We start from the raw sequence: 12050 nt of genomic DNA on the forward strand, positions 1-12050 counted from the left end.
GTCGTAACTTTGGCATATGATCTCCGTTTGATGCGTACAATAGCTCATTAGAAAGATCTATCCAAGCACTATCATTGTTGGAACGGGCAACACCAATCCATTCCATGGACTTCCCCGGATTCCCCAAAAAACGTCGTTTAGGGCCTCAAAACGGCTCCGGAAGTTCAGGACTCGAAAAACTGCTAAAAATAGTAAGTGTGCTATAATTAAGGAAACTGAAAATGCTGAGAAAGACAATGGTGGGGGTCCAGGTGGACTTGGCAGGTGGCCACCAATATCCACCTGGATCATTCTTCTATGATGGCACTGCTGTGCATATCCCTTAGTTGTTCGCTAATGCCTTGCCTCTGCAATTCGCATTGCTGTGCGTAAAAATTTCTCACACTGTTGTGTTCGTTACCCTCATTGCACTTCTGTGCATCTCATTCTATTTTCTTCATTCGCTGCCCTTTTTGTTTCACTCAATACACTGCATTACTTGCATATAAAAAGAAATCATCCTCACGCTGTTGCGCTTCATCATTTTTTCCTTACATAATTCAACACATATATTCTATGCACTGCTGTGCATCTCCTCCCGTTCTTCTGTTGCCGCACACATTCTCATTCATCCCATGTGCAAATAATCATACGCTGCCCCTTTTTCGTTTCATTCATTATGCAAATGAACCCATACGTGTGCAATAAACGACGACCTGAACTCCTTATGCACTGGTGTGCATTCTTCCTCTTTTTCGCTGCCCCTTCGTTTGGACAACATCCAAAAACTTACATTTCCATTTCAATCTTCGTTCTGTTTGCATTAACACATTGCACTGCTGTGCAAAACACTCCTTGCTTCACTCTACGCACTTCTGTGCGATACATTACATGCCTCACACACTGGTCGACTCATAAAAACCATTTCTTAAAACATATGTGCTCCCCCTGTTTTCTTTCGCTGCCATACTTCCGTGAAATAAAAACTTCACCAACATTTACGAATGCCATTTAATTCTCAACATGGCGGTTAGTTAATTTAGTCGGCGGTCAAAACAGAAGTTTGATTTACGCCACGCAATGTATTTAATTAAGGTTCGTATGCAACTTTGATTGATGGACGGCGGAGAACGATGAAGACAATCGGACGGTGGACGAAGATTTCAAGAGGCCTTTTGTTGCTGAACGTTAGGCTCCGATATGGCAGGTTCAGCGGACGTACAAAAGACCACGCGTCCACAGATGATTGTATCGGAGGCGAGTGTACAGAAACCACAATCGCAAGATGGGCGGTCCGAAATGTCAGGTGGTTTTGTTGAGCGGTTTCGTTGCTGCGTGCTGGCTGAGTTGCTGTCCACGTCCGCGTCCACGCTGCCTGCAGTTGGAATTAATATTCCAACATTTATTATGAAGGTTATTAATATATAAATAGCATTTGTCAAAATACCATGGACCAATACCATAGGTTATCAATACCTTATGACCAAAAAATAAAAACTCATTTCATATAATAATCATGCATATGACATTTTTGTTTCAATTAATTAATTTTATTTCAATTAATGAATTTAAATAAAAAGGTGCTAAAGGGGTAACTACTTTGAAATTATTTATTAGCCTTTCATATATGTATACTACTAAGTATATTCTTGAAAGTTTTATGGAGGTTAAATCACTATCATCCATGTAATAATTATTGATAACTAAATTAGAATTCTGAAGCCCAATTCCTAAATATACATGCCTATTAGCATAAGAATATCCCTACCATAAAAGGATTGAAGAGATATATTATTATATAAAAATCATTTCTCCTTAGATATTAATGTATATTTTAAACATTAATCTTCATAATATAATATTTATGTAATGTTTTTTTCAATACCTAGTAGTTTTACCTTTTGTAAGGAAAGCAACCTAGATCAAATTTTTCTCTACCTACAATAACTTACAACAACATATTTAAAGTTTAGAAACGATGGTGGTAGGCTTTTGTTATGACACTTTAATGCTAGAAATGAAAGTAATCAATCTATTCGTTTGACTAATGATTTTAAACCTACTCCTGTATAGTTAAATGGGGACTTTTTTTGCTAACATATACAAAACAAAGCTAATAAAGCTTTATAATTGTCATGATCTAGAAGTTTGCAATGGTCTTATGAAGTGGACAACATCCAACCAAATTACATGTATTCATGGGCTATATAAAAGGTAGATATGTGATATATGATATCCCTATCTAAAAATCAAATAATAAATTTTAATCTTTTAAATCACAATTATCCTAATGTTCATAATAAAAACAAAAGACCAATTAAATAAAGACCAATTAAATAAAATTATAAATTAAGATAATTTATTTCTTAAAGAAAATTACAATTTTTTAAGGATTTTAAATTCAATACATATCCTATATTATAAGAACAATATTTGAAACATCTTTGCGGTATTTGCAATAATCCTTTGGATTATGTTAACGAAGTTATATGAGGCATTGTGATGTGAAAAGAGAAATAGAAAAATCAACCGTTGGGATATGATAATAAGTGGGATACTAAGTGTGAAATTGTTAGAAAATTCATTAGGGATGTCTCTAATGAGTTATTAAAATTTGATATCATAAATAGATACAAAGCACCAAATATTGCCAAGTAATTTTTGTATAAGTAAGAAGAAATATAAAAATTTGTAGCTAACTAAACTAGATCATTAGAAATTTGGGATGTAAATTATGACAAAAAAAAAATGATATGTTTAAGAATTGGAAATCGTAATTTGAAAACATTTATAAATTCTTAACACCAAGGAGAAAACTCCAAATTTGAGGACAAAACCTTTCTATAGAAATCATCAATATAAAGGATAAAAAGATCACAAAAGGGAAATCTAAGGACATCAAATTCCCCAAGATTACATTTTTAAATTGGAGGGCCCATTCACTCACTCCAAAGACATAATATTTTCAATTTATTATCCAAGCAAGGTTTCCCCAAACCTTGGATACAAAGCCTCATTGTACTTATTTTTCAAATTGGGGACAAAAATAATGCCTCTAAGTACAACAAGGTTATGATTAGTCTAATTTCAGCGAAAGCTATGTGGAATTCATCCTAAAAGTGCCAATGAAATTTTCATATACGTAACATGTAAACCAATCAAAATACCTTCAATTTTAAAAGAGGTACATGTAAATATTTTGGAGGGAAAATAAAAAATTCTAATTGTATTTTTGACGTATCGTCTTATAGGTTTACTTAAATTTCAAGTGTATGCACTTTTTTCTTCATTCCACATCCAAAGAGTACCTATTATGCATACTTCTCAAAACTATCAATGTGGGCCTTCTAAGAAGTATACATAATGGGTACTCGTTGGATGCTAGTGTCTACAATTGAAATTTGAATAAAACAATAAGTAGATAAGCGAAAAATACAAATGAAAAAGGTAGTTTTCATTTCTGCTCCAAAATTCATAATCATTATTTTATTATTTTAACTATTATTTTATTATTTTTCCTTAGAAGGCTACTTTTAGGCTGAAATTTCCTCTAATGTCCATGCAAAAAAACTAAAGCCTAGGCCAAATTGAGGGTTAGAATTCAGGTATAGAGCACCTTGTTACACTTAGATCATTATGAAGAGGTGTTGCGATAATAAAGTTGATCCTCTTTGTTGCTTCATTGACTTTACAAAAGTTTTTGACATAATGCCCATAATGAAACTTTGGAATAGGTTAGAAGAGATGAAAGTTCTTTTCAAGTTGAGATTTTTTACACTAAGGCTATATGAGAAAATTATTTCCAAGTTTAGGAACACCAAGGGTTAGTAAAAGGAAATAATTACAATATAGGAGTTAATAGAGGCTCACCCCTATCCCCTACCTTTTGTTATATATACATTAATAGGTCACCTAATAATGCTTTGAGGAAACAGATTATGTCAACAAATCATTGGTTTAGTCATCATCCTTCTTTTCTATATTGTTTATAATGTTCTTTTGGTGAGAAGTCCTTGTGATCATAGAAAGAAACCAAGAATCCCAAATTATTTGTACTCTAGTATGGTTTTACTTTTTCAAACTAACAAAGTAAATATTATGATAACTAAATTGAAAAGGACCAATTATGGTGCACTCATATAGAACAAAAACAAATTATATTGATTTTGCATAGATATTTTGAAATATATATATTTATCATAAACTAAACTAGATTTGCAACATTAAAATAAGAATAAATGGAGGGTAGAAAGCTTATCATGGTCTTGAAAATAATTATAAACTAGTTGAAATTCAAATATTAGATTTACGATGAAAATCCTCTTTTGTTACCTTATATGGATATGAAATTTAGGGATGCAATATCTCTATAGAATCACGGATTAAAAAAAAGAATCAAAAGGATTTTATAAATTAAACACCAAAGTTAAAGGAAATACACCTCTCCTACCCTCCCCATAAATGAGAATATTTCATCTAAAGATACAAATATGACAAGGTATCTAATGTACAAGAACAAATCATCCACATGGCTTCCAAATGTTTCTTCAAAGTCTAGCCAAAGCCAACTATGACTAAAAAGGGATGACATGCAACTATTAAATCTTGGTTAAGCCATTAAGAATAAAGGAAGATCTACAAAATAATGATAACATTAGAAATATTATAACATCAAAATTTAAGAAGAAATTGGGATGTGATAAAGAATTAAAGGATAAAAGAAAATTAAGATACTATAAATAGGCGATTAACCCTGATCTATAAAATAAAAAATATCTCCTTATTTTGACTACTGTAAATAAGAGTATTGACATTATTAAAAAAAATAGACTCTCACAAGCTCCATATCCAAACTAGAAATTACACAAATTCTAAAGCACAATGGGTTGGAAAGATATATCATCTTTGTTGCACTATAAAAGTTGAAACGGAAAAAACACTCTCTTCAAATTTGTTCCAAATTCCATTATTAGACCTCAATTTTAGAATATTTTTCACAATATCAACCTCATAACCTTTTAATCCATAAAAACTATAATAATCCTTGAAAATTTACCCTGATGCTTTTTGAGCACATAAACAAGAAATCTAAATAATCTTATAAACTAAATCTAACCTCAATGAACATTATCCATCATCATTATCATTATCATTATTCTTAATCAATCATTATAATTGAAAACTAACCATCACAAATGTAAAGTTACTAATTCACTAACTACATTGTTCTTTCCTATATAAATATGCACATATTCATAACAAAACCATCTCTCTCATTCTACCTACTAAACAAAAATGGTTTTAAGGTATGCCCTTGTATGCATAAATACTGACATATGTATCTATTAGTAAGTAGGCTTTGAAATACATACAAAGTTAGATCTAAGACTTTTGTCATCCATAATGTAGAAGAAAGTCTTTCGGATTAAACACATTGGTAGGATTTGGTTGATGTTTCGAACCAACTAATGTGGTTCATCCTCAGAACTAGGTGAAATCCATCAATCAGAAGGAATAAATAGTAAGGATGCAACATTGCCCAGGGTTAGCCGTAAAAGAGTAGTTGTTGGTGAATTGGTTAATAGGTAAAGAAATTAATTATTAGGGAGTTAGTGGTAAGGGGAAACTAGTTGTTAAGGAATAAATAAAAATAAAATATTGAGTTTTAATATTATCAAATTAATGTAAATTAGTCATTTAATAATAAATTATTTCATTTTATTTGTTATAGGTTGACTAATAAGAAAACTAGACATTATGAATAAAAAATTATTAAATTCAAGTTTATAATATTTTAGAAAGGGATGAATAAGTTCTTCAAAGAGGAAGCCATGCAAAATATATCGAATTAGAGTTAAAGGATAGAAAGAAGAAATATAATACTATAAATTTTATATTGTTACACAAAAAATAAAAATTAATTAAATAAATAAATAAATACATGAATAATTAATTGATAATAATAATAATAATAATTAATAAATAAAAATCAAAATAGGGAATCAAGGAAGAAAAAAAATAAAACAAAACAAAAACTAAATAAATAAATAAATATAAAAATATGGGATCAAGGCAAAAAATAAATAAAATAAATAGAATAAATAAATAAACAAAACAAATCAATCAATAAAAATAAGGGATCAAGGAAAAAACAAATAAAATAAATAAATCAATAAATAAAAAAAGGGAGGAGAGGGGAGAAGAAAGGAATGATGAGTTACGATGAGAGAGCTGGAATCCAACTCTTACTCAATTTCCAACCATCATCCCTATTTATATTATTGGCATGCCTCTCGATCTCAATCGCCTCCCTAAGCTTCTTGTGGTGGAAGTGATCTAGACCTTAGTGATGACTTTGGATTCTTCAATGCAGACATGGTGTTTTGATTTTCTGCATGCTCAGCTAAGGCTGATGAGTGGGAGAAGTTGTGTCTAATGTCTGTAGCATGCTCATTGATTATCTATTTAATAGATCTACCTATTTCTCCAATGTAGGGAATACCGTAGGAGCAGGGAACAAGGTAGGCCCCTTTCGAGTCCTTAGGATCAATAGGGTCTTTAACAGATCTAAGAGAGTTCTTAATGGTCTTGAGTGGTTTGAATGAAGAAGCGATATTAATCTTCTTGAGGATATGGACAATCTTATCTGTGGTTCCTTGGATGTACGGGAGATGAACCTTAGAGATAGGATCATCACGAGAACGCTTAACTCTAGACTCTTTGCAGGCTCTGTGAAAGGCCTTGAGACTTTGAGATCTGCTATACCCTTTATTTCTAAACACTTCAAGAAGATGAGATTTCTCCTTCTCAAGGTGGCTATCATTATATATTCTTAGAGAACGGGTAGCAAGAGTGTTAATAGCCTCAAATTTCTCAGTCGAGAAATGATGAGAACTTGCATGGAGATAATGTTCAGTGTGAGTCTTTTTCCAATAGAATTGGCAACAAGTGGAACCATCACTCATCCTCGAAAGGAGAATGTCGAAAAAGGGAAAGCGACCATCCACCTTAACTTCCGTCGTGAACTTGATGGAGTCAGATTTGGAATTAACATGGTTTAGGAACATGTTAAGCTTCTGCTAACCATGAGGCCAGATGACACAGGTATTATCAACAAACCTATTCCATTTTTTAGGACAAAATTGAGCGGTGGCTAAGGCCTTGATCTCAACATCTTCCATAAACAAGTTTGCGACAATAGGGGAAAGAGAGGAGCCCATCGCAATGCCACAAATTTGCTCATATAAATCACCTTGGAAACTAAAGAAGGTCGCGGTGAGGCAGAGGCTGACTAACTCGACAGTGCCTTTGTCAGTGATGCGATTTATGATATCAATGGCTTCTTGGATGGGGATTTTGGTGTATAAGGAGACAACGTCAAAACTAACCAGCAAATCAACCGGTTCTATTTTGATATCTCTCCACTCTTCAATAAAGGTGGAAGAGCCTTTACAAAAAGGATCAGTGCCCCCAACAAGAGGATAAGCTTCTGAGCTAAGAATTTAGCAACAAGATAGGTGGGTCCACATATTGTGTTAATAATAGGTCTTAGTGGAGCCCTGGATTTATGAATCTTTGGGAGGCCATAGATCCTCGAGGTGAGGGGATTGCTTTCAAAGAGCATATGGGAAGGGGGACTAAGAGACAGGTCTGACTTAATAGTAGTGGCTACCTCCTTTGAGAAGGACTTGATGGGATTGTTCTTAAGCTTGATGTAACTACCATTGTTAGATAGATGGTCTAACATTTTTTGGACATAATCTGACTTATTGAGAATGACAGCAACTCCACCTTTATCTGCTCTAAGGACAACAATGTCAGGGTCATCCATTATGGATTTAAGGTCAAGCAATTCAACCTTGTTGAGGTTTTTCCTAGGGGGTTTATCCTTCCTAAGAACAATAGCGCAATCTTCTCTAATAATTTCCTTAACATTATCCAGAAGGTCCTTAATACAGTACTCAATGCTACAGATAATGTCATCAATAGGAATCTTATTCGGGGCAAGGGAAAAATTGACACCTTATTAAGAAGACTAAAGAATCAAAGATTTTGCTCAAAAAAAATAATCACATTCTTAAAACGTAAAATAGATATTATTATTATTTTTATTATTATCATTATTATCGTTGTTGTCGTCATCGTTGTTATTATTGTTGTTATCATTATTATTATTATTATCTAAATCCAAAACGGATTTAATAATAATAATATTATTATTATTATAATACAATAGATCTATATTATTTCTATTACTAATTAAGTTCTTATCCTTAAATTTAATCAAGTTAAAAGAATATTTATTAAATCTATTATTATTAAAATTGTTCTTCTCATAAAGTCCATTATTTCTATTATGAAGAGATTTATTAAAATTAGAGGTGCTATTGTTATTCATACAATTGATACTCTTAATGTTAAAATTCATATTATTCAAGTGATTATCAAACCTAGAAGAAGGTGTTCCACTAAAACCACAAAGGCCAACAGACTCAAAGCGATAGAGGGAATAGGATTTTGAAGAGAGGGAGCTCGAATGAAGAGGGTCAGGGATAACGGAATTTGGTGATGAAAGGGAGTTGGAATGTAGAGGGTGAGCGATAACGGAAGAGCAAGAAGGGTTTGGGATGGGAGAGTGAGGGGAGGGTGTCAAACTCGAAGAGGGGGGAAGGGTTTCTTACTGTGTTGTTGCCAATGGATCCGAAACATGGTCCAAAACAAGGGACGAGGGGAATCGAGAGGAGGGTGCGGAGCGCAAGGTGTCATGCCCCTACACCTGCGGTAGTCTTTCAACCGCTTATAGCGAGGTGCGGCACCACTGAACACTTTCTTTTCACTAATACTTATGTTCATGGACTATGCCTTAACATTTGATACTTAGTTTTATTTTTCTTCACCAAGTATTATTATTAGCCTTTATACTAATGAACACCCATACGCATTCATTAGCCACAACAATTATAAATATACAACACAATTGCAACATTATAAAGGGAGGGGCAACTCCCTGAATATGAGTCTTGCCCGAATTCAATATATTTTCAATCTTTCATAAAATACAAGTATACCTTGGAAACCCCAAAGTTTTATACTAAGCCAAAATTCCAACTTTGTGTCTTGCCAATGAGTTTCCCACCTCATGGATGCCTTACACGGTGGTCACTCTTACATTCCACACTTACCCAAATTTTCCAACAGGCAACACCTCTGTGTAGCCTCACACGAAACTCCAACCGCAGGTGGGCATCTTCGTTTCACCCCTACCCAAGTTCACTGTCTAGCCTTCACAGTATCCGGCGAGTGCCTTCGTTCACGCTCCACCCGAGTTCGCTAATCGACGGGCGAGCGCCTTCGTGCAACACTCCACCCCCGCTCTTAACCGACGAGGGGGCGCCTTCGTGCACCCTCCACCTGTGTCACAACTGACGGGTGGGTGAGCCTTAGTGCAGACCTCCACCTGTGTTGTCAACTGAACCATTCAACCTTGTGCAACTCGTGCAGTCTGCCAGGCGGGCGAGCGCATGTGCCTCTGTGCGACCTGCGCCTCAAGCTTGCTCCTCCATGCTCAAAACTACACCTCGAGCTCATCCCTTGACTCATCCGAATGCTTGTTGATCGATTTGCTTGATCGTTTTTGATCCCCAACCGTGCCATCCATATATATGGTGGGTGGGCGAGTCGTGCCACCCGACCGACTTGTCACACTTTGTTGGTCGACCCGCCTATCACCTGGGACCACTCACCAACCTTTGCCCACATCGCAAGTTTATGAGGTCGGCCTATGGGTGACTCGCCAACTCGTCGCCATGGTATAAACTTGTGCAGCCAAGACTCTACACGCGCATTATCACATGCTCGCTCGTCTGCCTTAGTCGCAGCTCACTTCTTCGTACTGGATGTGCGTCCTACCCATCACATGGACCGCAAGTCCTTACATCCTCCCCCACCTGAAGTCATTGTTGTCCTCGACAATAAGCCATCCCGGTAACCATCGTGCCACCAAGATCATCATCTCATACTTGGTCCATGATATCGAACAGTCCATACACTACAAACATCCCTGCAATATATGTAAAATAACTGTCTCCATCATGTGTCGTCCCATTCTGTGAACTGTCATCAAATACTCCAACATAATGCCAACATCTCTCTGCACACTTCCGGACCTCATGATTCGAACTAGTCGGGTGATCAGTCCAACTATCACGCTCAAACCATAAGAATGCACATCCTTATGCCTACACCAGTCTTTCTCAGACTCTGCCACATCCTGGACTCACCAAGAATCTCTCCCATGCTCAGGTCCATGGAAACTCCATCCCATCTGCAACATGTCATGATGCTAATGCCAAACCATTCCTGCACCATCTATCATACCTGCTCAACTTGTTTTAAGGACTCACTGCCATGAGCAACTAACAATGAGCCCCATCTTCTATGTCATCTAAGAAGATGTAGAGGGAGTAGAGCCTGAAGGCTCAACCTCACTAATAAGCTTAATCCATCTATGAGGATCCTCTATTTCCATCCTCTGAAGATATGCCACCTAATCCTCCTCATGGACATTCAGTCTCACATAAACATCCTTGTCATCATCATCCTCGACCTCCTCTAGCCTTCTTGACAAATCCAAGATACTATCAGATAGTGTCCTGATAACCAATGACTGCTCGGTAAGCTTTGCCTCAGCAGTAGACAACCACTTACATACATCATCCAATCGCTTCTCATCCTCCATCTGCATCACTGCTAGTTTACAATCAGGCCTTGTCACACCAATGGGTACATCTTCCCTTCCATCGTAAATGTAAAACTTCTTCAAATCTAGAACAATCATAGCATCATATTGTTTCAAGAACTCCATCCCTAGCACAGCCTCATAATCATCAATCCACACTATAGTGAAGTTGACTTTCCCTGTCCACTCACCTAGTGTTGTGTCCACCCTTTCAGCTACACCAAGTACAGAATCAGGAGGAGAATTCACCGTCTTGATTTGTGCCTTCACCGGTACAAATTTTAGCCCAATCCTTCTCACAAAATCTTCACTCATGAAGTTATGAGTAGCTCCACTATCTACCATAGTGAGTACCTCCATACCTTCAATCTTCATCCGAACATACTCCAAATTGTTCCTTTCAGGATCTCTCCGAGAGACCACTTCTGTAGCTGCAGCAGCTCTAAGAATCTACATCATCCACACAGAAGGTTCTTCTTTCTTCATATTAGATTGTGCAATAGCGGCCACTTTCGGTCTATAAGGGAAATTCTTCACCGTATGCGGTTCAGCACAAATCCAACACTTTAGTGGTTTCTTCGTCTTCATCTTCTCATCCAATTTTGAAGCATCATATTTCTTCTTATCTTTCGGTTTATCGAACTTCTTCTTTTTCTCATCAGAAGCTTCGTCATAATGATCCACCAATCGATCCACAACAGCAAAAGCTTCTTCAAGCGTCTTTATTTTCCGCCTCTTCACTTCATTGCATGCCCAAGGTTTCAATCCAATAATGAAGTTGAACACCTTGTCCGTCTCCGCCATGTCAGGAAGTTCCAGAACCACACTTGCAAACTCCCACTGATATGTCTGTAGGTTCCCTGTCTACTTAATAAATTTAATCTTCATCCTTGCTTCCAAGGTTTCATCCTGAGGACTGAAATGAGCCTCCAAATATTTCTTAATATCATCCCAAGAAGTAATGTCATCAGCACTACCATTAGCAATCTGATCCATTCTCCTTCTCCACCACATCTTAGCATTCTTCGTCAAGAATTGAGCAGCCACTTTCGCCTTTGTCTCATCATCGGATAGACCCAAGCGTTCTAAGTATTGCTCCATATCCCAGATAAAGTTACCAAGAGTCTTCGTACTTCTTGTACCATCATAAGATTCTGGTTCCTTGACTTTCACATTAGACACTCCTCCACCTGAGTTATGTCTTACAACCTTCTCTAACACCGCGATCTCATCTCTTGCATCGTCAACAGATTTCTGCAAGTTCAAGATCTCTGCCAGACCTTGATCCCTCGCTTCTCCAATCTCCTTGACTAAATCTTCAAGTTGTGTACAC

Source organism: Pinus tabuliformis, chromosome 1_1, assembly GCF_031772625.1.
Source record: "Pinus tabuliformis cultivar Carrire ecotype Pingquan chromosome 1_1, CPIR1, whole genome shotgun sequence".
NCBI lineage: Eukaryota > Viridiplantae > Streptophyta > Pinopsida > Pinales > Pinaceae > Pinus > Pinus tabuliformis.